Below are 27,552 nucleotides of genomic sequence, written 5' to 3'. Positions count from 1 at the left end.
TCCCCCAACACACACACTACATCCCTCGGATGCCTGAGGTCATACTTTCCTGCTGCTCAGGACCCAGACAACGAGCTCCCTGCCCTCCCTCAATCACTGCCCACTTGGTTGCTCAATGAAGCATCTCCTCTCCTACTTTCTCATGCATCCAATCCTCCTCTTATCATCTCCTTGGTACAAGGCACTAAACTGGAGCTAGAAGCAGAGGAACAAGGAAATCTAGGGGAAAACAAGGCACAGTCCAGGTCCTCTAAGGGCTCCCCAGGTTCACAGGGGATGGGGAAGGCAATGAACCATTTCTACCCAGCAAACTGAGGTAAGAGTCTCCGGAAGCTACAAAGTGCTGTGAGAGGCCACAGGAGGAAAGGAGTACATTTGGCATCTAGGAGAATCAGAGAAGACTTCCTGGAGGAGGTATCCTGCATAGCCAGAGGCAAGCAGCAGACTGTTTCTCTACAGAAGTGTATGTACTGGGCAACTGGGAGAATCCACAAAGGAGGAGACAGACTGCAAAGGAGCCTGGCATCCACTCTAGTTTTAGAGCTTTTGATATTTAAGCAAAACAAAAGAATCTTCCGGAAATCCCCAACATACCCCCTATTCAATGATTTATAGCCTCCACTGTCAGCAAACTAAAAACCAAATTCTTTACCTCGGCATCCAATGCCCTTCACTGCCTAGCTTAAGCCACATGTCCCACTACAAGAAGCTGCTAAGGGATCCAAACTGGTCTGCCCCTCACCACCAAAACTCCCCCAGGGAGCTTCTCTCCCCCTCAGCCTGTGCTAGTACCCAAAGCTCTCCTGCCTGAGCACCCACGTCCTTGCCTACCTTTCACAGAGGCAGCTGGAAATCTGCCTGCTAATAAGGAGTTACTCCTTGCACTCACTGCAACCACAGAATGAGTAGTAATTAGTAAACAACATCTTCATTTACTCAGTACTAACCATGTGCCAGGAGCTTTACATGTATGACTTTACTTAAGCCTTCTGAGGATGCACTCTTTTTTTTTTTTTTTTAAAGATTTTATTTATTTATTTGCGAGAGAGAGAATGAGAGACAGAGAGCATGAGAAGGACGAGGGTCGGGAGGGTCAGAGGGAGAAGCAGACTCCCCGCTGAGCAGGGAGCCCGATGCGGGACTCGATCCCGGGACTCCAGGATCATGACCTGAGCCGAAGGCAGTCGCTTAACCGACTGAGCCACCCAGGCACCCCTCAGGATGCACTCTTATCATCCCCATCTTGCAGCTGGAGAATCCAAGACACAAAGAGGTGACGTTAGGTACCCAAGGTCACCCAGCTAACAAGTGGCTGAGCAGGGAGGCAAGCCTAGTCGCCTAGTCCCGGTAGGCCCCACAGCCCGACTGCTCTCCAGCAACCTAGGCAGTGTCCTAGGGCCTACCAGCTCTGTGACGCATTCCTTGAGCCCCCAGGCTCTGAGCTCCCTTGTTCCTCTGAACTCTGAAGCACACAGGGTCTGCAACTCTTGTTGTCCATGCCGCCTTTGTTATGGGCATAAATTAGCAATAATAATAATAATAGCAGACATTGAAATAGTCCTTCCTTGTGGCAGCAACCCTTTGAATGGCTTGACCTAAGTTGCTCATTTATTCCTGCCAACAACCCTATTATCATTGCAGCCCCATTGACAGATGAGGCAAGTAGAGCACAGAGGTGAAGACGCTTGCCAAAGGCCCTACAACTAGTTAAGTGGTCAAGTGAGGATTTGAACCTAGGCAGTCTAGGTCCCAGATGGTCTCCCTAATCGCTGTATTTACCTCTTGTATACTAACTCCTCTAATCTACACAGCAGCCCTATGAGGCAGGGACCACCCTCACTATTTTTATAGATAAGGACATTGAGGGTCAGAGATGTTAAGTAACCCACCTGAGGTCACACAGCCAATAAGAAGAGGATCTCGGATCGGAATCAAAGCAGTCTAGCTCCAGAGTCCATTCTCTTAAGCACCACACTGTAGCCCTAACCCTAATGAGCCCTAATGAGTTCTCTTGGGTCTCCCCAGCTATATCCCTTATTAAACCATCCCCAAACACAGCAGGTTCTAGCCAAAGAAAGAGTACTTATGGTTTTCGAGCGACGCTGGCTCTAGGAGGTTCCCCACCAGGAGGTCCACTGCAGCCGGACCCCAGTTACTTCTGAATATGCCCCAAGGGCAGCTGCAGAGCCGGGGCCTCCCAGCCCTCCAGGCCCTGTTCGCTGCGAGACAGCAGGAGGCCCAAAGCCCCTGCCTCCCCAGCCCCAGACTGAAGTCAGGCCCAAACTGACAACCAGGTTCACTATTGAAACACAGATGCCTAATGAAGGCAGAGGAGGCAGGAAAAATGACAAGCGTATTACTCATTTTTAAACCACAAACGTACAATTATAACCTTACTCACTAATAATTTCAGGTGGCACTCTCCTGACAAGTAAGGATGACTCCGTAGCAATAGTACCATCTTATAGTAGCGAGTGGTATGGGGAGAAGCATATAATCATTTATTGTTGTTTTTATTTCCCCTAAGGGCTTCCAGTGTTGCAGTCTGACATCACTATAATTTATTACATTTCCTTCTATTCCTCATCCATACAAACTGTCACAGAATGAGTTACAAATTTTCATCCTCCATGAAAAGATTGGACAGGATTTTAAATGTTTTGGGGTGTTTTCTTGAGACCAACACCTCTGCGCTCTTTGTGAAATAAGAAATAAGAAAGGCAGGTTCCACCCTAGGCCTGCTTTAATGCTCCCCAGGATCTGCTTTAAGCAAACATGGTAAGACACACAGACACAGAAGTGGCTGTCATGAAGGAAGAAGTTTAGTACAGGACTCACAATCCACGCGGGGAAGCACTGGGGCCAGCCAGGAGGAAGAGACAATGAGAAGAAAATGTGAGCAAGAGCCCCTACTGTGCTTTCCTTGGGAAGGAACAGGTGACACGAGGTAAGCAGATTTAGGTTGGGCTCCTTTTAATCATTTCAGCAGGCTCTGAAGCAGCAAGGCTCCCATAGATGTCTGGTACCTGGCCCTGGAGTCAGTAGGGCAGGTGAAAAATCTTCAGAGTGCGCAAGCCCCATAACGGAGGTGGCTGGGGGTATGAGGTCTGGATTGATTGGTTTGCCTAAGAAAGGTGCACTGGAAGGAAACTCGTTTGCCATCTCTAGGAAGGGGTGACCCTGGGAACAGCGGTCCCTCCCTCCGGGGTTGGCAAGGCCCCAAGATGTCAAAGCACCAAGATACAAGAAATAAAAGGCATGGTTAATACAAGGCCTCAGTCCCCTTCTCTATAACACGGGTTAGCAACAATTGTGTGGAGTTGGTGGGAGGAGTCCATACCCTCTAAGTGCAAGCTTCTCCATGACCTTCCAAAGCCACATAAAAGTTGAACTGCTGGGTAGAAATCACAAGAAGGCCAATTTTGATTCAAGAATCTGCTCCAAGCATGTTTTCATCTCTACCACTCCACCGGCACCGTATCTGTCATGATCGTCAATGATCTCCATGGAGCCAAATCCAATAGGCAGTTCTCAGTGACACTTGAGACACTTGGGTACAGGGCTACTGTGACCAGAACTCTCTAGATTCCCATTCTTCCTCTTTGGTTAGCCCTCCTCGGGCTCCTCTAAAGAATGTGTACATAAATAATAGCCTTCTCCAAATTAACACGTTCACATTTGAATTCTTCGGGACTCCCACCCAAACTTTCTTGCCCCAGATGAGAACCACTGCCCTAAATCAATCACTTCTCACCACCTTTACCTAAATCCAAGCTACCTTCAGCTTTCACCTGGAATAGGGCAACATCCTGCTCCCACGCCTGCCTTCCTAAGGTTTACTCTCAAAAGAGCAGCCACAGATCCTTTCAAAAGATGTCAAATCATGTCACTTTTTGCTCAAAATCCTCTGAAGGCTCGAGATCGCATTTTTTAAAAATGCTGGTGTCCTTATCACAGCTTACAAGGCCCTAAGTGATCAGGCTCTCGCCCACCTCTCCCGCCACTGTCCCCACCCTTGCTCCCCGCATGATGGCCCCCTTGCTGGTCCTCAAGCACGACAAGCAGACCTCGAGCACACACCCTTTATACCCACTCTTCTCTTTGCAGACAGGCTCTTCTGCAGTTGTTCAGATGCTCACCTACTACATGTCGGTCTGAGCTTAAATGTCCCCTCCCTGGGGAGGCCCTTCCCAGCGAAAACAGCACCCTAGTCACTATCCCCTTCTTTTCTTTTGCCTTCAAGGCATTTAGTACCACCCGGCATTAGGTCCTTGTCTTACATGTGAGTAGTGAGGTTCACTTCCCTGCCAGCCTATGGAATCATTCAAACAAGCCAATCACATCTTCCCAGAGTCAGGGCACCGTCCCACCCTCTCTTGATACTGCAAAGCCCGTGTCCCACAGTCCCTGGCCGCTCAGTCTGCACGGCATTGCATGGAGGGTGGTAGCCCCCTGCCCTGGGCTGTGAGTACATGTGACTGACTAATAAACCGCTGTCCATCTCATCTGTCCCGGGGCAGATGTTGTGTCAGGCCACCCCCATAACCCTGTGGCACAAATCTCTCCCTCACCAATGGGGCAAATTAGGAGACAATTCGAACAATGTATAAAGGAACATAGAAATCTTTTCACTGTGCCACGCCTGGGTGGCTCAGTCGGTTAAGCGTCCGACTCTTGGTTTCGGCTCAGGTCATGAGCTCAGGGTCCTAGGATGGAGCCCCATGTTGGGCTCCCCACTCAGCGGGGAGTCGGCGTCCCGTCTCTCTCTCCTTCCACCCCTCCCCCTGTTCATGCACTCTCTCTCTAAAGTAAATAAATATTTAAAGAAACATAAAAAATTAAAATAAAAAAAAAGAAATCTCTTCATGCTAAAGCCCATCAGATGGCAACCGAGCTGTTACTTCACTCTGAGTCTTCTCTTCCCCAGGATAAACATCACTCAGTGCCTCCAATACCCACACAGGCCTTGACTTTGAGACTGTCCACCCTCACGTGCTACTCGAGAGGTCTAGATCATATGTGCCTTGCAGTGCAGAGCCTACAACGAAGCGTAGGCACTTCCTGCCACAAGTGGGCTGGCCACTAAAATGAAAACATCACCGCTCCAAAGTTGACAAAATTTCTGGAGTCAAATCAGAACCCTGTGGCTTCCACTCACCCTGGCCAGTTCCCCTCCTCTCCTGGAGCCTTGGTTTGCTCATCTGGAAAATGGGAATGACAGCAAGACTCTCACAAGGTTTTCTAGAGGCTCAACCGAAAGCATGTCTGTATGGTGTCTGGCCCAGAGTTGCTGCTCATTAAACACTTGCTGTTTTGCTATTATTACCACTATCAAGTAGGACAAGACAAATGGTACACAGGAGTGAAAGGGGCTGGGCGTGGAGGGCGGGCAACAGTGAGTTGAGTATGAGCACAGGCAGCCTGGGCTTCCAAATGGACTCTCTGGGGAGAGGGTGCTACTGCTGAGTCCCGCTCCAACTGCATGGACAGTGAACCATCTTCAGGCTCCAAAACAGGAGTTCAATGACCAAAACCATGTAATCTGTTTTATGCTTCTGTCCATGAGACAGAAAAAAAAAACCCTTTTAGTTTATTTTGTTTTCAAAATCATGAAGCCAAAATGGTCATGACATAGCACAAGGATCCAACCAACTGAAATCCAGGATGGGAGCGAGGTGGGGGAAGTCACAGAAATAGAAATTGCCACACATCTGACTTCAGGAGTATTTTTAAGTCTCCTTAGAAACAGCCTCCCTGTGGGAATATTCATATTTAGGACTGATTATTTCATAAATGTCTTCAATCTGATCCAGGAAAAAAAAAAAAACAAACTGTTGTCACCAACACCAGTAAATTTTTTTTTGGCAAGCAAACGATGTTGGGTTCTATTTTCAGCTTGTAAAATTATGGATTTTGTAGTGTTCCACCTGCCATTCATTTAAAAAATAATTAGTTAAGAATGAAAACTATTTTTTCCCTTTGGGGAAACTCCAATATAATCTGGAAGAGATCCTATGTTTATGATGTAGTTCCACAGAGTTGAATGTCTTAGCTTTTATGAGCAGTAAGCTGCATCAATTAAAACAAACGGTAAGAGCAAAAGATTTTGATTCCAGTTATATTACACACAGTACTTCAAACGACCCATAGTCATTCAATGAATCCTAAGTAAATCAATGGAGCGAATGGGGGCTGGGCCCTCGCTCAGTGCCAGGTCCTACATTCAGGGAGAGAGCCTGAATGAAGCTGTGTGGCTGACGGGCCCACAGCTGTTGCAGAGCCACGGCCTTGGAAACGAGAAGTCCAGTAGGTGGAAAGGACAAGGGTAGAGAGTAACAGTAGCTCCAAGTGCTAGGACCAGTCCTGGCTGCCGTGGCCTGGTCCATGTCCGCCTCCTCCAACTCACTCACCTGCTTATCTCAGGTGTCCCTCTGGCCCCTGCTATTAGTGCCCGCAATCTCTCATCTGCTCAGGTGACGCGCTTAACACACAAGCGACTGGATGGCAAGTCATTGCACCCCTCTGAGCCTCCATTTGCTCACGCGTCAAATGGGGACACTAAGTGCACCTACACCTTATATGGCTGGAACACAGCCAAGTTCATTTGTTTACCTACTGTCTATGGCAGTTTTTGCACTACAAGGCAGAGCTGAATAGTTGGGACAGACTCTTTGTGGCCCAGAAAGCCTAAAATAGTTACTATTTGGCCCCTTACAGAAAAAAGTTTGTAGATCCCTGCCCTAGAATGCCCTCCCCTTTCTCCTACTTCAGTAAATCCCATTCATCTTTTTTTTTTTTTTTAATTTTATTTATTTATTTGACAGAGAGAGACACAGCGAGAGAGGGAACACAAGCAGGGGGAGTGGGAGAGGGAGAAGCAGGCTTCAACACTGAGCAGGGAGCCGGATGCGGGGCTCAATCCCAGGACCCTGGGATCATGACCTGAGCCGAAGGCAGACGTTTAACGACTGAGCCACCCAGGCGTCCCCCCATTCATCTTTTAAAATTCAGCTCAAGAGTCCTCTTCTCCAGGAAACCTTTCTAGACCTTTCACCCCACCATCCCTACAAGGAAATCTGAGCCTTCCTCTTATATGCACCCCAGCCCCACTCAGCACTCAGTTCACGGCCCCGTGAAGCACTAATCATACTGGGTTGGAATTATCCAAGACAGTGACCTCCCTGAGGGCAGGGACTGTGGCTCATTCATCTATGGACACTGAACACCAGCACACAGGGCTCAACCCAGAAATGGCACTAAATAAATCCTGATGGAATGAATGGACTTGGCTGTGTTGTATTTGTAATATCACACAACCCTCCACCACCTACTAGTCAACAATCCCATGGCACTTGTTGAAGTCAAGGGCACGGCCCATCAGTGAGAATAACGACCACTTGAAGCTATTCTCCAGCAACCAAGTGTGGCTGAAGAGACATCAACAAGAGTCCAACCTGCCCCTGCTGCTTGCAGAGAAGGTTCATCCACCAGGCCTACTGCCCTAGAAGCTCTTTTCAGCCCTGAGCATGGCTTGCCCAGGGGTCTGTTGGCTGAGCCACATCGCAGGCTGTTGGGTCCCCTGCCTCTCCAAAGGGCTTACCTCCTTCACTCCAGCTCACCACACCTTGGTTTGGCCAATCACCCACCAGTTGCGCCACACCCACAATGTCTTGAGTACAACCTCCTAGTGGTATGCTAGCATGTCCATGGGCCTGATTTTTGACCTTGACATTTTCTTCTCAGGTACTAATCTTAATATCAGGGATAAGGAACAGTGCCACAGAAAAAAAGCACTGGACTTGGAGTCAGAAGACCCAGGTGTTACTACTGGCTCCCCTACTTTCTAACTGTGAGAACCTTGGGCACCTCAGGCCTCACGTTCTTTTTCTACAATTTGGAGACAATAATGCTACTGGATCAGAGGAAGGGAGACCGTAGGAGTGAAAATGCTCTTCGCTCCGGGAAGTACTAATTCTCAAATGATAGGAACATGGCCCCTCTCCCAGGAAGACATTTCAGAGTCATCTGAGGGGTTTCTTCAAACCATATCCAGCTCTGGGGAGATCTGGAACATTGTCTTCCTCTCTTGAGATTCCGAGCTGTGGTGAAGCACCTTGGCCCACTGGAGGGGTGCTGTCACTCAAGGGTCTGGGGCAAGATGAAGGGTCAATGGAAGTGGACACAACTGTCAGTGCTGAAGAAAAGGCCAAGAAGGAATGGGGCTCCAGTGATGTTTTCCCAACTTTTTCATGTTGTGGCATCTACACAGAACGCCAACCTTACGTGGCATGCTGGGGCAAACAGCTGAGGCTGCTAGCCACCACAGGCAACCCAAGCCCACATTCCTGGCCATTAAGAGGGCTGAGGAGAGCAATGTGTTGAACACACCTTAACTCATTTTCTTCAGCACATCCTTTGGAAGCTGTGCTCGAGCAAGAGCTACTAACTTCAAGACATAGGCCTACCTTTCAGGGGCAAATAAGCCAGCTGTAGCCACCTCCCCCAAGACCAGCATTAAGCATGTACCTTAATCATTTTCCCACTGACCCCCAGCACATCAGAAGGAGTCAAAACCATGTCCCACCGTTTTAAAAAGGTTGCCAGTCCTGCCATTGCTTTTCACTTTGGTCTGGGACTAGAGGTCACCTTTGAAACACCCCCAGCTTTGAAGGTGCTTCTAGGCCCTCTGGCCCAAGTCCACCTCTCTCTCTATCTCTAAATAGTTCCTCAGCCTGGACTCACAGGCACTGCTCTACCTTCACCTGGGTCCCAGTCTCTTCTGAGTCAGAAAGCACAATTTGCCCAGGGCATGAGCTTCGGAAGCTCAGCCTCAGCACCAGCATCACCCTTAGGATTGACCCTGGGCTCTAGTTCTCATTGCTGGAGTTACGCCTTGTTCCTTAGAGTGAGACCCTGCCTTGTCCTCCAAATCCAGTCACTTGTTTCTCATCCTGCTCCTCTTGCATCCAAGGCTAACAATGTTCCCGATTCCTCCAGGTCTGGGCTCCTGTCTTACTCTTTCCCCATCTCTGAGGGCCTGGAATGCATATTCTCAGTCCTGACCGGGACTCCCAATCACTATACACTGCCACAACTTCCAGTCACCAACCCCACGGTGGTATCTCCAGATACCATACTCTAAATTTTCTCCAAGGCCTTGCCACACATTATTCTCCCCAGTGCTTGTGCTATCTTGCCTGGGGCGTGTGCTACCTGTATCCTTGTCCTTCCTGGCCTGACAACTGCCCAGTCCATGGACGGGAAGGGCGCCTTCCGCTGTATGGAATAACTTGTAAGGGCTTGGGCTTTGGAATGGCAAAGACATGAAGGAAAATTGCAGCTCTACTGCTCACAAGCTATATGACCGTGAACGCATCAGCCTCCTTCAACTTCCTCATTTATGAAATGACAAGAAGAGTACCCATCCTAAAGGGCTACTGTGGGAATTAATAAAAAAAAAAATTACTTTCATTCATTAAATAGTTGAGTGCCTACTATGTGCGAGATACCGTGCTAGTCAGTCATAGTAAGGAAAATGCTGGTTAGACCATCCCATTGTAAGTGTTTACTAGCCCCTGAGGTATATTCCAGCACCTGGATCATCCACGTGGGCACAGCAACACAGTATAATCACTGTGACCATTGTACCTAATTTAATCCCTTCATTCAATAAATGTGTGTGGGGGCCTCCCCTGTGGAGATACTCTGTCTGGTGCTGTGGAACCAGTCTTCCCAAACCTGGTTCTTCAGCAAAATAATCTGGGAAATTTCTGTATGTGTGTGTGTGTGTGTGTGTGTGTGTGTGTATGTATATATAGTAGTATAACATATAATGCAATACATTCATCGCATACATATTATACTCCTAGACCCATAGAATCTCAATCACCAAGGTCAGAGATATCTGTCTCTTTGAAGGCTCTGGTGATTCTGAGAACCAGCCCAGCTTCATAATTGATGTGATGTAGAAAAAAAGAGAGGAAGGCCTAAATCCCACCCCCAAGGAAGTTGTGTGGGGAGGCATGCCTGTATGAAAGTTAACATGGCCTGCTTTGGGCTCTTCATAGAACAAGTAAACTATTATAGAAGTGTAAAGCATGTTTGTTAGGGGCTTTTGAGAAAGAGATTTCATAGCAGAGATAGACCTCAGAAAACAAAGGAGGATTTCTTAGATCTGAAGAGGAGAGGGACCAGACCCAAAGCAGCAGTAGACGGCAATAAGATGCAGACTGGTGCTCACGTTCAAACTTCTCACATTTCTTTATGAACATGGTGACTGATGAGTGAGAGCTCTCCCAAGTGCCGTGGTGGTAATGCCTGAGCACTCCACGTGCTGAGGAAAAGCCCAGGCGGAGAGCTGGAGGCAGGTCCTTCTTCTGCTTGAAAAATGTCAGCAGGCAAACTATGAGATCCCGGGAACTTCTCTTTTCTGATTAGGACCACTCCTGCCGGCTTGCTTAAAGATGAGGCCAAGTCACTAATGCTCCATCTCATTAGCCCTCTGACACCTTGGGGAAAGCCACCAGTCAGTCCCTACCTCATTTTCAAAGCCCATACACAATAAGGATCCTTCCGCTTCTTCCTTCAGCTGATATTTATGGAGGACCTTGAGTCAGGCACAGTGCTAGGAACTGGATGGATATGGAAAGAAAGACTAATTCAAGATCGAACAAATACATCACAGAAAGTATAATTTCAAATAACTGTTTAGTATTTCTTCCTGCTTATTTTTCTAGATGAATTTTGCTGGCAATTTGTCACATCTCACGAAGTATCCCACCAGGCCTTTAATTGGCACGTACTGACACTCTACATTAGCTCAGAGACTACAGTAATCCTTCCCATGTTTTGTCTTTCCAGCTGGAACAAGGTATCTCTCCGTTCATTTATTTAGTGCCTTCTATTCCTCCCTTTTGGATTTCATAATTTTATTTAAATAAATCTCACGTCCCAAATTCAATTAATGTCCAAGTATTTAACATATTTTGTCTCCATTGCAAATGAATTCTCTTCTTCATTATATTCTTCAGTTGTTTGCAACCAGGAACATGACTATTTGTGTTAATTTGCCTTGAATTGCAAGATGTTTGTTAACCTCATTTATACCAACTAGTATATTATGACCTTTGATGTTCTAGAAGTGCAATTTTTCTGGGGTATCCCAGCAGTATCTATCACAGTGTCTGTCATAAGTGCTGGGCCTACTGAAGAAAATATGGCTTTCTTTGCTGATGGTGCTCATCTAATTTCTTTTTCCTTACCAATGACTATGGCTTATATTTCTAGTACAATGTTTAAAACAATGAAAAAGTCCTAACTTTATCAGTTGTAATTTTTCCTATTGATATGGATCTCTCTTCTCTACGAAAGATAGTGTTAGATTTTATATTTAAATATATGAAAATCAGACTCTTTTGAGGGCTAAATACACTGTCCAAGAATAGTTGTTCCATTTATTAGAGGCCTTTTCAACATCTATTGAGATATCATTTTAACAGTGTTTGCGTATTAATATGATGAACTGTCATAATAATTTTAATTTTATCAGCTTATCTTGTGCTCCTGGATTAAATATCACGTGGTCAGAGATAAATTTTTAAGTGGAATTATTTTCTGTTTATAATTGTTAATAGATAATGAATACCTCTAAGTAAAGTTGGCCTATAATTTTCTTTTTTTGTACTCTTTACCAATTTGGGGGTTGAAATCATATTTCCTCAAAAAGTAAATCGGGAATTGAGTAAACCGCATCAATTTGACTTTAAAAACAATTTAGAGGAGACAGGATTTTTTCATACTTGTAGAGAAATATTATAAGCTTTTTAGCCAGATAGATCTCAGTTCAAACCCTAGCTCTACCACTTACATGCTGTGTGACTCAGGCAAGTCATCTAACTTTTCAAAGCCTGGTATATGAGCTGTAAACTGGTGTTACTAATAGCTCTCATATATAATCATTGTGTGGATCAGAACCTATAGATGTGTGTGTGTTTGTAAAATGATCTAGTCCATAGTAGGTGGTCAAAACATAGCATGGCTTTCAAAATTTGGGATCTTTCTATTAATATATGTGGTCCAAATACCCATGGTTTGTGTGAGTTTCACTGTAAGACTTTAATAACTTCTTGTTTCTTTCTCTGTAATTGGTATGGTCATGTTTTCTGGTTAATCTTGCATGAGCTTTTATATTTTGTAATTTTGTGAGGCATCATTCATTCCCGGTCTGATTTATCTGATCTATTAGCGTACAGTAAAGAGTACTGTTTATCTGCAGATTTCTAAATCTTTTACATTTGTTGTCAGATCTCCCGTCTCATTTCTAATTTAATGAATTTGTGATGAAACCACTGTTCATTTTTTCAAAAACCAGCCATAGGGTTTATCAGCTTTTTCTCCACTTTATTTCTACCTTTAGGTTTATGACTTCTGCCCACTCTTTCTGGCTTCTGACGTTGCTCCTATTCGAAAACATCTAGATGCAAGTTTAATTCGTTATGCTTTGCCTTTCCTTTCTTAGCAACATAAACAACTAGAATAATGCATCTCCCTCTAAGCACCACTTTGGCAACATCCCACAGTATTTTGATTTGTTCATATTTATGTTTGTTCTGCTTATTAAAAAGTCTGGGTTGGGCGCCTGGGTGGCTCAGTTGGTTAAGCGACTGCCTTTGGCTCAGGTCATGATCCTGGAGTCCCTGGATCGAGTCCCACATCGGGCTCCCCGCTTGGCGGGGAGTCTGCTTCTCCCTTTGACCCTCCCCTCTCTCATGTGCTCTCTCTCATTCTCTCTCTCTCAAATAAATAAATAAATAAATAAAAGTCTGGGTTATTGGGTTCTGCACTTCTCTCAGAAGATGTTATTTAAGAGAGCATGTTGTTAATTTCCCTTATTTATTTCTCATTTCATTATGGCTTCATAAAGTGTTTTTTAGTACTTTTGTCTTTTTATATTCTCAAAATATGTATCTAAATCTAGGCATATCATTAATTTTTATGAATGATCCACATGCATTTGCAAAGAAATTCTATCACTACTTTAAGAGTAAATAATGTGATTAGTTTGAAATTTATGCTGTCATTTTTAATTAAAGTAAGAGCAAGAGGACCCTGAAAAATGTGCATTTTCTTCTTTAGATTCTAATCTTAGTTATGGGAACTCTTCCAAAGGAAAATGAAATGCTGTTAGTTAATTTCCTAATGTTGCCACTTAACATAAGAATGACAGTTAGTCTAAACAAAACATTTTAATGTGTTAATTCTAACTAAATGTAGTAAGCCATGGTATTTAAACTTGGGAACACAGTGAAATCTCATTTTAGTAGTATCAAAATACACCAGTGTTGCAATATGTTCCTCTTCTAGATAATAGCCGTTGACAGGGGGAAAAAAATCCACATAATTCTTTCCTGACAGCTGACCAGTACTTTCCAATGTACATCCATAGGCTATTAATGGGGGAGGGAAGGCTTCAGAGGTCAGATACATTGGAAATGCTAGTTTACACTAAGGTTTCCTTACTGCAAAATTTCTTAGGGTCTTTATGTACTAATGGAGATTATGATTTTCTTAAAAAGGTATATAGGTCCCCCAATATTTGACCATGGAACCCGTCATCGCTAACTATGTTGAAGCACTAGTATTTTCATGGAATACACTTTGGGAAACACTATTGGTGAATAACAAAAGCAGTTTTCTAAAGTTCCCCCAAGCAAACACAATTGCCCCAGCAGGAGGCCCAGTGAAGTTAAGCAGGGGATAATTCTCGCAGAACCCTAAGAAAAATTTTTTCTCACCAGGAAGCTGGGGCAAAACAAATGCAGAGGATATGGGGGCAGGTAGTGAAAAGAGTGCATTGGTGACTGTTCTACAGACTGCAAAGGGTGTCCATTCCTTAGGACCAAAAGCAGAGACTGTCCCAGGTCAAACTGAGCTTTAGATAGCAGAGGAAGAAGAACCTCATGCTATAAGAAATATGTCCCTTCTCCTTGGAGGTTCACAACCATGCAGTTACATACAGTGCCTTCTCCCGCTCCCCGTCATGGTCACCTCAGACTTCACGAGCACTCCCTCCCATTCAATGGGGACTCCCAGGCTCACACTCCACCGTAAGTCCCACCTGCACTCAAAATGACTTCAGTGTGCCCGTGGATAACATGTCCGACCTCTGGCCTCTCAGTTCCTTGCTCTCCTCATCTCCAGAGGTCGCTTCCATCTATCCATGTTGACCTCTAGAATTTGTACTCACCTGGAACAGTTCAACTCTAATGGCTTCGGTTCAAAGAGCCCATTTTCTGGTCACTAGTTTTCTCAGCCTCTAACTCTCACACTTCAGCACTTAGAAAATAGAGAAGTCAGAAGATGACGAAGGCTCCGTGAAGTCTCTTAGGCCACTCTTGCTTCCATCTTAGATACTGGAGTCCCTGACTTCACTCTTTTGGCAACATCCTTAACTTCTGCGCTTCCTTTTCCTTCTATTTCTCCCACCTGGCAAACCCCCAACTCTAGATCAACATGGCAGAACATATGTCATGGAACCATATGGAGTGGTGTTACTACACATTCATGCTGTCCAACCTTATTTGTGTCTTCACCCTGGCCAACAACCCTTTCATATGCCCTGCTCCAGTTTCTCTCCCATTCCTCAATACAGCTCACTTCATCTTTTCACCTGTTTCCTTACACTTGACCTTGCTACCTATAAAATACAGCTCCTGTTACCACCCTTTCACCTGCTCCTCTCCAGATTACCCTGAACTACTTACTGTTCTCAGAAGACATCATGGTCTGTCTTGTCACTGGGACTTTGCATGGGCTGTTTCCTCTTCCTGGAATGCCTCTCTCCTATCTTGGTTAAAACTCACCTCTCCTTTCATCTTGACATTGCCTCTCACAGAATGCCTTACCTGACTCCCTACTCCCAGGCTAGCTTAGGCATTCTCATCATTGTGTATATCACCTTGCGTCATGATTTCCTCAAAACCCAGCCATTTCAACCCAAAAACTACCAGACCTGCCTTGAAAGCAGGGGCCATTCTTGTTCACTCTTGGAGCCCTAATATGCAGTGGTCTAAGACAGTCCTCAACCCAGGTTTGATGAATGAGTGAGCCTAGTGCCATTAAATACCATTACAGAAAGGAGTGAATCAAATCTAAAATGATTTAGAAGAGCATGTTAGACTTTACAGGTGTATAAAGTCTTTTCCTCCTACTTCACATAACTAACTTCTAATTACCCTTCAAGATTCAAGTCAAATGTTAACTCTTCCAGAAAGCTCTCCAGCCCGCCTGGGGCCAGAGTCAATGCCCCTCGTCAGAGCTACCACAGTCCCCCGCACTAACCTCACTCACTATATTGTAATTAAATACTTACATGGTGGTCTTTCTATCTAAAAGTGTGAGTTTTCTGAGGGCAAAGAAAGTACCTTACATTTACATTTATCCATGGGCCAGAGGTCCCCAAGACCACCCCCAGGTTCAAAGATCTGCTAGGAGGACTCACAGGACTCCACAGATTGTTGCACTCACGGCTGTAATTTATTGCAACAAAAGGATACAAAGCAAAATCGGCAAAGGGTGAAAAAGCACCTGGGGTGAAGTCCAGGGGCGAAACCAGATGCAAGCTTCCCAGAGTCCTCTACCAGGGAAGTCACACTAAACATGCTTAATTCCTACAGCTACAAGTTGCGACTAGTCAAGCGAAATGCTGTCTACCAGGGAAACTCACTCGACTAAATGTCCAACGTTTCTCTTTGGGGACAGTAATGTAGACACTCTGCCAAGCACCTATCAAAATTTCAGACTCCCTGAATTCAGCATAAACCACCTTGTTTGCACAAACAGTTTAGGCACAGTGAGCCTTCTTATCATTTAGGGAATGGTGGGAACCCTCCTGAAATCCAAATTCCCTGATACCAGCCAAGGACCCACCTTGTAAGCAGGTTTCTGAAGGACAGCTGTCAGGTCTGCTGTGCTCACTCTTCTCAGCAGAATCTCTAACACTTCACACTGAGCCTGGCCCACAGGAGGCATTCAGTAAGTGTAGGAAGAATGAATAAATGTCAGACATTTAAGTAGTCAATTTACCCTGGCAATCCCATGACTTTTCACCATCACTCCACAATGTCTGCATTACTGTTCTAACTGTCGACAAGAAACTGGCTGAGAGGTTAAACAACATGTCCAGTAAAATGGCAAGACTAGGATTTGAACTTCCGGCTGCCTTATGCACTTTCCCACAACAGCCTACCCACTGAGGATTACACAAGCACCTCACGAGTGGAGTCGGGCGGAAGAAACCGCATGGCTAGACAAACACACACACACCCACAGAAGCTACTCAACTTGCAGGACACATGCCAAAGAAATTTCCAAAAGTTCTCAAGAGGCATTCATGCACTGCCTGATGTGGAAGTTGCTAGGTCCTCTTCTGGTTTGCAGCCACTCTCCTGAGTCCGCCACTTAGCAGGGCGCTGGCTGTTACACCCCTCACCACCACATAGACCTCGGGCACACGCCACATGCATAGCTGTGCCTGTCGGGCTAAGCAGACCAAGCCCACCAAAGGGGTCCACTTGGGACCTGGCCCAGGGGTGGGAAGCTGGAAGCAGCCGAAGCTCCCGGGTCCTCAGGCCCTACTTTGGGAACGTTCATTCACCTTTGCCAACTTCCTCACAAAAACACTCTGATTATGTCGACCCTCATACCCAATGATGGAGCTGACTTTGAGCCTATGCACTGACTCATCTAATGAGCTGGGTGTCATGGATGTTCAGGGAAAAGTTTTCAAATCACTGTGAAGCAACCTTTATGTATCCAGTTCAAGTTCAAGTTCTTTGCCTTCTATTCAGTGCCTGCTCTGGCCAGCATACTACCCTGGGCCTTGGGGATACGGAGATGAACAAGTTCCAGTCACCATCCTTGAAGACTGTGTCATAGAGTAAGGGTTCAACAGTGGACGTTCCCTCGCTCTCCTGCCCCAAGATGAACTCTAGGGACTGTCCTTTCCCGATGCAAAGTTGAAAGGACCCACTGGAATCGACATCAACAATAATAACAATGACAACCACTGTTTATTAAGCACTTGCTGGGTGCACCAGGCACTGTGTTAAGCACATTACATGCATCATTTCTTTTATTTCTCATAAGAGCCCTGTGAGGTAGGGAGTCGCATTAGCCCCATGGTGCAGAGAAGCAAACAGGCTTAGAGGGGTTAAGTAGCTTTCTCAAGCCCAAACATCCAATAAGTCATAAAGATGGGATTCAAACCCACTTCTACTCAACTACAAAACTCAAGTCACTACCCACCTCTCTCACTGCCTTAGAGAAGCTTGTGTGGAAGTAGAGAAGGCCAGCTGAAGAAACAAGGCAGCGGGATCTAGCCAATCTGTCCCTCCCTCCCAAACCCAGGGACTATTTCTGCACTAAGGACAAAAATAGTGTGGTCACGGCAGGTCCACACTGGGTCCAAAGAGAAGGTCTGTGGCCCATAGCCCATCAGCCTTTTTCACAAGAACAGCTCCCTCCATATAGACCTAAGTGCGCAGGGGACTGAAGTAGTTACCAAAACTCAATACGTCACATCTTGGCACAGGTTGGGTAAGGCTCCTGTCTCCCTAGGCCTCAGAACGTTCTGGCTGGGGTTTCAATAACAGACATACCTTCCATGGGGGACCAAGTTCCAGGTTACAAAGCACTTTCGCCTGCACGACCTCATCTGATCCTCCTGGATACCTCCTGAGTGAGGTGTGAGCCCCTCGCTTCTGATTAGAGGAAACTGAGGTTCAAGGGTGTCAAGCGACTTGTCCAGATCACAGTTGGTATGAGGCAGAGTGTGGACTCTGACCCAGGTCTTCTGATTCCAACCCTTGAGCTTGTCCATACAAAATCACTTTTGTTACTAATAAACACAGAGCTGTCACCATCCTACCCTGCAAGTCAGGCAAAGATTTACTGAGCACCTCACTATCTACAAAGAACTGTAAGAAACACCCGGGAATCCACAAAAATAGGCATGAGCTATGTGTCCTCACTTGTATCCAGAGACACTTGAGAATGGTCAGATCACTCAAAATACAACAAAATGTTAGCATATTTTTTAAAAGAGCTTACTACACGAAGTGTCAAATTCCTTACAGCGTTGAAAGTAGACTACACAAAGGAGGGCAGCCAATTAAAGGTACTAAGAATGGTCAGGCTTCCAGAATTGTACAATGGTGACTGAAAGGGGGAGAAAGTGTTTGTTCTGCTTATCTTAAAATGATTCTCGTATGTACCTTAAAGAAAAAGATAATTTAAACGTAGTAAGACCTGTCATCACTGTGGGTCTATTACAGATTCATTAATCCATTTTCTCAACAAGCACTGAAGTAGAGCTACATGCCAGGCACTGTACTAGCTGATAGGCACAAAAGGTAAAATGAGGCCCAATGTGGGAGAAATCTGCAGAGCGGGATGAGAAGGGAAGCCCAGGTACTAACAGCAGCATCTACAAAGGCACTAAAGCAACAGACCAAGGCAACTGCTCTTCTTGAAACACTTGGCTTCTGCGAAGGACATCATTCTGATTTTCCTTCCACTCCCTTGGACATTTCATTTCTGTCTTACCGATTTTGCTTTTCCCAACATTAAAAAAAGAGTGTTCCTCAACTTGGGTCATGCCCTTTTCTCTGCACACTCTACTCTTGTACAGGCTCATCCATAATCCATGGCTTAACTTGGCCTTCACATCTTCATCGTCAAGGTCCAAATCTACATTTCCAGCATGCACCATGCATCTGAAGTCCAGACTTGTCCATCCAATGAGCTACTCTTTTTCTCCCCTTTCAGGTTTCACAGGTATCTCCAGCTTAACCCCAGTTCAAAGTGGAATCAGGCACCCACCTTACTCACTGCTCTGTCTAGTGCTTCCAGGAAATGATATCACCCAGTTGCTCCAATCAGAAACCTGGGAGTCTTACCCTTACTCCCCACATCCCACCCATCAACAAGTCCTGTGGGTCAGCTCTGTGCTCTAACTCTCTCTCAGACCTGCCCGCACCGCTCCATCCCCAGGGCCCCCACTCACACAGCAGGCTGCTCCCAGGTCTCCCTGCTTCTCTTCCTCCCCTTCTACAAATCCGTTCTATACTAAGTCATTCTGACCTTGCCTCCTACCCACAAAGCCCTGGTCCAAGTTGTCATCTCCTTCTGTCCCCAACAGGGCGGCCAGGGAATATAGGGGGTGGGCAGCAATCAGACTGACCTTGTCAAGCCAACATGCAGCTGACATCATTCCTCCGATGGCTCCCCTCTCACTGAGTGGGAAAGCTGAAATCCTTATCCCAGTCAACAAGACTTTCCATGACCTGAGTCCCTACGATCTCAGGGATTTCAGCTTCCACCACTCTCCCTTGCTCACTCCATTCCAACCGCCCTGGACTTGTCGCTGGGCCTTGAACATCCCCATTATTTTCCCTCCTAAGGGCCTCTGTACTTTGCTATCATCTGCCTGGGACACTTTTCCGTCAGGCTTCCGTCTCTCACTTCCTTCAGGCCTTTGCTGAAACACGGCCTTCAGCTTGAGCTCCTCCATCACGGCTCTGTGTAAACAGGCACCCTTTCCCCCAGGGCACACTCCCGGACCACTGCTGCTTCTCTATAAGTACCTGTTGCTTTCTTTACTATACCTCCCCCACTACGCAGGTACGTACACGCACACACGCACGTACGCACAAATATAAATCCCATGAGGGCAGGGACTTTTTTAGTCTGTTTTATTCCCTGACTTATGCCCAGAACCCAGGACAAACACTGCAATGTAGTAAATGCTCATTAATTATTTGTGGAATGAATAGTAACCGCATTGACCTTTACAAAATGTAAATGCAAATCGGATCATGTTACCCCAGGCCTACACTCCTTTAATGACTTCCCATTGCCATAGAAAAGGTGCAAAGCCAGCATCATCTCGGGCCACCCTCCATTCACTCTCCTGCTCCAGCCCTGCTGGACTTGCAGTTCTCTAGCATGTTGCTGTTTCCTCCACTGATGCGCCCTCTCATCTGTGGATCCCTCCACCAGCAATGCTCTCCTCCCTTCTCATCAGAGATCAACCCCGCCACATCCTTCCCATTCCAGCTGAAAAGTTGCTTTCTTGGGGAAGCCTTCTCCGAATCCCTAGACTAGGGCAGCCCTCCCAGTCTTGTGCATCTTCTCTGCAGCCTTTCTCCACTTCTCTTATTAATGGGTTTCTGTTTAGCTCTTCGATGTTCTGTTTCCCCTAATAAACCATGAAGATGGAGATCATATCTATCTAATTCAGTACTCTGGTGCTAATAAGCACATAGTGGGTACTCAGTCAAGATTTGTTAACCGGCTGCTAAAAGCATGTGCCTGATGACGGACCTCAAGCCATATGCACTTCTGTGAACATAAGGTCATGGGTCTAGTGCACCCTGGGACCAATACACAGATTAGTCTGAGAACCAGAAAAAGAGCTCCCTGGAGCTCAGGCCAAATTAAGACTTTGCAGGGCTCAAGAACTCAAGGTACAGGCTCTGCTGAGGAGCCCACAGGCTAAGCGAGACCACCACCTTCCTTCCGTGAGATCTAAATCAGTGCTGTAAACACCCATTCTTCACAAGTGCATCTGTCACCTGAATATGAAGACAGATAGTACCCAAAATGGAGTTATGATAAATGTGTTTTACCACATTTTTTTCTAAGCTGCAAGCAATGACTGAGAAGTTTATTGTCAATATTTTAGTTGTCATGTGAGAAAATGGCATAATCAGCTATAGGTTCTACAGATAAAAATGACAGCTCGCAGAAAGGGAAAGATAAAAACACAACCACATAAAAACATCATAAATGGAACTGCACACAATAAAAATAGACAAGGTGCAAACTTCCAGAGAATAACAAAGTACTCTCTCCAGGAAAACTTTAATTAAGTACATGGTTCTTCCAAATCCGCCACTAAATAGTAGACCTCTCTAACTCTTAACTGTTTGGGGGAAGAAGTGATTTGTGGTTTTCAGGTATAGTTCAGTGGCTAAGAAAGATGACTTGGTACCGGTCCACCAGGGTTCAATGCCAGGTGTGGCCACTTTCAAGCCACGGGACCTTGGGCAAGTGGTGGTACCACTCTGAGCCTTGGATTCCTCCTCACATGTACAATGGAATAAAAAGAATACCACCCTCATAGGTTTTATGAGGATTAAATACAGTACTATATGAAAAGAACAGAATAAGCACTCATCAAAATGTTGTTTTCATTGTGGTGTTGCTAATGGCCATCATCCCCATAGAACATGAGCTAAAGCTAAAGCGATATTGGCAAGTAGAGGTCTTTCTTTAATGGAAAGAAGAATGAGCATTTGGAGAGTGGTCTCAGGCCATTCAAAATAATAATGAAACAACACCCTGGCAAAGTTAGGGCTCAGCAATGCAAACACTACATCCCCTCTAAGTTGGAAAAGCTGGATGGACAGTACAAGGAACCCATGAGATTAAAAGGCCACTGGGGGACTTCCTGCCTCTGAGAACCCTGCTATGCAGATTTTAAGGATGGAGCCAGGGTCTCTAAGCACATTCATGTTCGGATATTTATTTGGTAATCTGGGCTGTTGATTCCACATTACTCATGCCCAAGTAATAGGCCCCCTAGTTTGGAAGAGCTGTTACAGGCTAGCCAGAAACCCTGGAACTAAGAAGCTGCTTCCCTCTTAACCACTGCCTGAGACCCTCCCCTTTCTGGGGGGCCAGTTCACTACCACATACTCTGAGAACAATATCCTGGGATTGTACCTTCTGTCCTGACTACCCCTTAAGGCAGAGCACTTCCCGCCAGCCCCATGGCCAGGTCCCTTGGGCAGGTTCTCCTTCTCCCATGCTTGGACACTTGCGGTCTTCCCCATCTCTATGCTGCCAGAGGCATCCTTCTATACTCAAGGCAGAGCCCATCACTCCTCTGCTGGAAAGATCTTCAATTCGTCCCCACCACTTAGGTAAAAAAAAAAAAAAATTCCATGAACCTCGGCATAGCATTCAAAGCCCTCTATAGCAACAATCCTCAAATGCTGTGATCTCAGATTCTTAAAAATAATTGAGAGGTGGCAGGGGGAAAAACAGGACAATTTCTTGAAACAAATAATAACTGAGGAGCCCAAAGGGCATTTATTTATATGGGTTATATCTGTCAATATTCATCACACTAGAAATTAAAACAGAGGGGCGCCTGGTTGGCTTTGTGGGAAGAGGATGTGACTCTTGATCTCGTGATCGTGAGTTCGAGCCCCGTGTTGGGTGTAGAGATTACTTAAATGAATGAATGAATGAATGAATGAATGAATGAATGAATAAATAAATAAATAAATAAATAACTGAAAAAATAAATTAAAACTGAAAGTTCGTAATCTATTCAGGTATTAATACATTTAAAGTTAGCCATTATAAACCTACTTACTACATGTTAATATAAAGAATTATGTGGTTACATAAATACAATTTTTATTAAAAATAACCACATTTTACTGAGAACAACCATATTTTTTAAAACAACCAAAAATGGAGGCAAGAGTACCAATGGTTTGTGTTTTTGCAAATCTCTTTCATGTCTGCTTTAATAGAGGATAGCTGGATTTTCACACTTGCTTCTGCATTCGACTCGCTGGGATAGGTTGTTAGAGCTGAGGCGCGTGACAAAAGTTCAGTCTTACACAGATATGTAATTAGAAAAGGTAGGACTTCACAGACTCCCTCACTGTCCTGACTGTGGTGATGCTTTCACGGCGTACACAGACAGCAAAACTTATCAAAGTATACATTTGAAATATATGCTGTTTGTTTTATGTCGATTATACTTTAATAAAGATGTTAAAAACAGGAAAAAAGAAAAAAACTGCTCATCATGGTCTCAACCTCGCTTTCTTCCTCCTCTCCCTCCACTCCCGACAAAGCCACACAACGTACACCCCAGCTGTGCGGTAGCCCAGCCCCAGCCGGCCCCGGCACCTTCCCCTCCCCACTCTGTCCTCCACCTGAAATGCCTTCCCCACCAAGGATGCCTCCACCCTCTGCCTCCCTCCCTTCTCCCACCAGAGAAATTCCTCAAAATCCGCATGAAATGTCACCAGCCTAAGAAACCTTCCTAGATCCCAACACTCTCTCGAAGGAAAATTAAGCTATGGTCCCCTCAACTTTTGTGGGTGAGGAAAGAATCAGGTGAGAGGAGCTGGGGGAGGGAGCACATCTCCATCTGGATTTCCTCAGACTGGCCTATTTCCTGTTAGTCTTCTTTGAATCAAGAAGAGACACCCAAAAAAGCCGATCAAAGAAGCCTATAAACTGATAAAGACAGCCCAGGACTAACAGCCTAGTGTTACAGGGCCTCTGAGGAAAATCCAACTCCATTTAGCGCTCCCCCTCCCCGCAATATAGAGGAAGTGATCACGACGCCATATACACACTCGGGGAGCTTCCTGGGGGCCAGGGCCACACTTAGCCACCTATAACCCTCCAAGTACCTGGCCCATCGCAGGTGCTCACGAAATATCTGTGCCGCAAGTGAGGCAGAAAACTCAGCTTCTCAGTCTACAAATGGCATCTGAGAGGATCCACCTACCCGGGTCGTCCTCAGGCCTTATTTACAGAATGTATTGGTTTCCTAGGGCCACCGTAACAAAATACCACAGACAAGAGAAATGCATTCCCTCACAGTCCTGGAGGCCAGAAGTCTGAGATCAAGGTGTCTGCAGGGCCATGCTTCCTCCAAAGGCTCCTCCAGCCTCTTTGAGCTTCTGGTGGTTACCGGCAACCTGTAGGGTCCCTTGGCTTGTAGCTGCATTAACTCCAATCTCTGCGCCCATCTCCACAGGGCCCTGGAGGTGTCTATCTCCAAATCTCGTTTTCCTTATAAAGACACCTGTTACTGAATTTAGGGCCCGCCCTCATTCTGTACGGCCTTCATCTTAACTTGATTACAACTGCAAGGATTCTATTTCCAAATAAAGCCCCATTCTGGGGTTCTGATTGGATATGAATTTCAGGGAGAATACACGGAGCATGTGTGGAAGTGTCTGGCACACAGTAGGTCCCCAGATCGTGGGAACATCCTCCCTTCTTTCTGCAGATGCAGATGAGTAGCCAAGGACTCCCTTCACAGGGGGATGCCCTGGGCTCACAGAAGGCTCTCTACTTACACGCTTACTTGCCAAATGTGTGAGCCTGGAGGAAATGAAAGACAGAAGTGGATGATAACCACTTTTCTTCTCAGCTCCTACCTTCCTCCCACTCTGCCCCCGTTTCCTTATTCACCCCACCCCCATGGTCAGCCCCATACAGAACACACACCTGCCTATTCAAATGCTATCCAGGAATTGCCTCCTTATAATTTGGGACTATAATTTAATGCTAAAATTTCTCAGCAAGAAGGATAGAATTTCCCAGTGAGAGGGTATGTTTGGTGTATGCAGCCTACACAAGAAATCCTAAAGGCCACCTTTTTTTCAAATGAATAAAGGGGAAAAAATGACTCTGAATATAATTACCCTAAAAACTCTTCCCAAATCAGCACCGATCCAGCATGCTTCGATGTAAATGGGCTCTCCACTGTCAGTGGCCAGTGGTTACGACAAACCATGAAATATTATGGTAAAGCAACACAAAGTCTGTCGAAAAACAGAAACAAATAAATATGGTGTGTCCATCTTTAACACTGAAAGGCCTGGAAGTTTCAGCCACATTGGGGGACTTGTAATTGAGCTGTTGGCAGTAATGAGTGAGTCCCTAATGTCAGTTTAGCCCGCAACGCACAACAGGCCTTGCCAATCCCCAGAGGCTTGGATGCCTAGAGAGTATTTTGACATTCCTGGGGACAGACCCAATAGGGTCCTGACCCGCCCTGCCCAGAACACAAGAATCTGTCAGACAATGAGGTAGCAGGCCTCAGTCCTGCTGTGATTCCCTTTTGTCGCCAACAGCAAATCTTTAGTAGAATTCTGAGTTAGTCAAAACAGCATTACTTCTCAAAGGCAACCTGGATTTCGTCTCCTGCAATGTTAAAATGGCCTTGACCTTTTCTGCTGTCAGTCTTGGTGATTTGGCAATGTACTTGCAAAGCCCTATTATTCCCCTTGAGGATTCTTTGTCTCTCTTCGCTTTTCTTCCTTTCTTTACTCTTCCTCTATTCTTTCAGGATGTTTTCACTGCCTTCTTCAAATCGTGATACTTAATACATCATTAATTTGCACCATTTCAAAGGTTTTCCATTTCAAGACCTATATATGTAATATATACTATTGTGATACATAAGATTAAAGGTTTAAAAATTAAACTAGAAACATGGAATTGACATCAAGAGGCCCCACGTACGGTGTTACACTGAGAATACTTCGTTACACAGACACAGGGTCAATACACAAGGACTTGATTTTGACAAATGCTGAAAATTTAAAGTGCTCACACTTATAAGGGCTACTAACATTATATCTGGTTAGTATGTTTAGTGAAAGAAAAGTGTGTTTAAGTGAAAAATGGCCTAAGAATAGCAGCTAAGTATCTGGGTCAAAATTCCCATTCAAGTAATTACATTTTCCCAACCAAATGTTAATTAGCACTTCTTAATAACACCACTGGATAATGCTACTTGAAAAGATTACTTGAGCAGGTACATACCACCATGTACAAAACAACCTAGTACTCCCATGGGCTACTTTTTTTATGAATTGGAAATTTGTAGCCCCTGATTCAAGGCCGAAGCCCTTCAAAAGTAGTCTTGAGTGGCCCATTGAGATAAACCTCTTCGTATGTACACTTTCTATAAACTCTTCTGAGAAGACAGTACACCAATCACTTGCTTATCCAGCACAAAACTTACTTGTGCATTTCACCAATCCAGAGCTCAGGTGATAACAGGGAGAGGAGAACATGAGCACATGTGCACGCACACACACACACAGTCCTACAAAATGTATTCACGGGACAGCCCCTCACCGAGAACTTCCTTGCTCCTACTTTATACAAAGTTTTTACAGGGTTGGCTACTGATCTCCATCTGAAATCTGAGAACCATCAAATGACAGCGAGGAGAATGAGTGCCACTAACAAGTCAAAGAGACAGGTACTGGCCTGCCAGGAAAGGAGACAAAAACAAAAACAAAACTCAGAAACATCAGCCCAAGAACCCAGAGTGGTCTCAGACCATTTGGCAGATAAAGTGTGCCTCACACCTCAAGAACTGATTCTTCTTAGGAAGATTTTAAGCCTCCAATAAAAGGTAAGTTATATTCAGCAGTATTTGCTTCAAGTGGTGACTAGGACATTTGAGAAAGATACCTGCTCAAATTTTTCACATTAAAACTCCTTTGGTACCTAAAGGGCAAATAGTCAAACTCAGCTATCCACAGTGACTTCCTCCCTGGGGCACAGGTAGATGAGTTGGTGTGGAAGAGAAGGGCTTTGTCTGGAAGTGGTGGCTTGGGATTCTTATCAAATAGTGCACCTTCCATTTTCCTGTTGGAAAACAACCCTCATCTGCCCCCTGAAGTAGCCTGAGTCCCCTTGTTTCCGTACCCTACTTGGACAATGGTTCATGCCCTGAATCTTTTCTGATCTTCTGCCCTATATCCTTTTAATACCCAGCTTTCCTAGGCCCTATATATTAGGGAATTAAGACTCCTAAGAGGATATAATCCGATAAACCATGCAGTCTCCTGGAGGCAATACGGACTCCAAGAGGGTGAAAGTTGTTTCTTAGGGAGGGAAGCAAAAAAAACTTACATATTACAATGGTTTGTGGTCCTCTGAACTTCACCCTCCTTAACAAAATCTTATTGCTTAGAATTTAATTTCTCCCATTGGCTTTTCTTGGCTATCAGATGAGCAGCATTGACAATTAATTCATAGATGATACAAAAAACATATGCAAGATCAGTACTACAAAACTATGATCAATACATAGTTGTGATTGGAAGACTTTCTTTGGATTGATTGCTCATCCTAGAAATTATATAGCAAGAGGTGGCATGTGAGTGCCTATTAGCTGCCGTTGGCTGCCTTGGGAATATTTACATTTGGTCCTCGATTTATATTTTAGTACGCTATTTAATCACTAATTATGTCAAATGCAAAGAAACTGTAGGCGAGATCGGAGCAAATATCTAGCAGCCAATTAAATTAGAAGGTATTTTCCCAGATCAAGGAATAGTTAAAAGTTCACTGGAAGTGTTTTTAAGAAGTGAATTTATTTTTTTCCATTTGTTTGCTTTTACTAGAAAAACAATTTAGAACGATTTTTTTAAAATCTGGTCACATTGTTACTAATATTACACATTTCTATAAATTGGAAAGCTACATATGCAATTTGACCCGTTGCAATTTTTAAGTACATAAAAGTTACTCTGCAACTACAAATAAACAAATACGTTTATTGTTAGTAGCTTTTTAATTGTTAATTTGACTTTTATCTTTAAAATGTCATTCTTAATCCTGCATGTTATAAAAATGTAAGTTAAGCCTTATTCTTTTTATATACGAAGCACAGATATACACATAATATACAAAGAGTAATGCAGC

At 44.9% G+C, this 27,552-nt stretch overlaps 1 protein-coding gene across 5 annotated transcripts in view; it reads right to left on the bottom strand.

Moving 5' to 3' along the window:
* The window catches only part of FGF13 (fibroblast growth factor 13), a 486,720-nt gene that overhangs the window by 395,968 nt on the left and 63,200 nt on the right, over positions 1–27,552 (bottom strand). The gene's annotated exons all lie outside the window — the stretch shown is intronic.

Source organism: Leptonychotes weddellii, chromosome X, assembly GCF_054177405.1.
Source record: "Leptonychotes weddellii isolate Sample4059 chromosome X, ASM5417740v2, whole genome shotgun sequence".
In the NCBI taxonomy this organism is placed as follows: Eukaryota; Metazoa; Chordata; class Mammalia; order Carnivora; family Phocidae; genus Leptonychotes; species Leptonychotes weddellii.
Note: the sequence above shows the minus strand (reverse complement) of the source record. Positions and strands in the feature narration are given on the sequence as shown.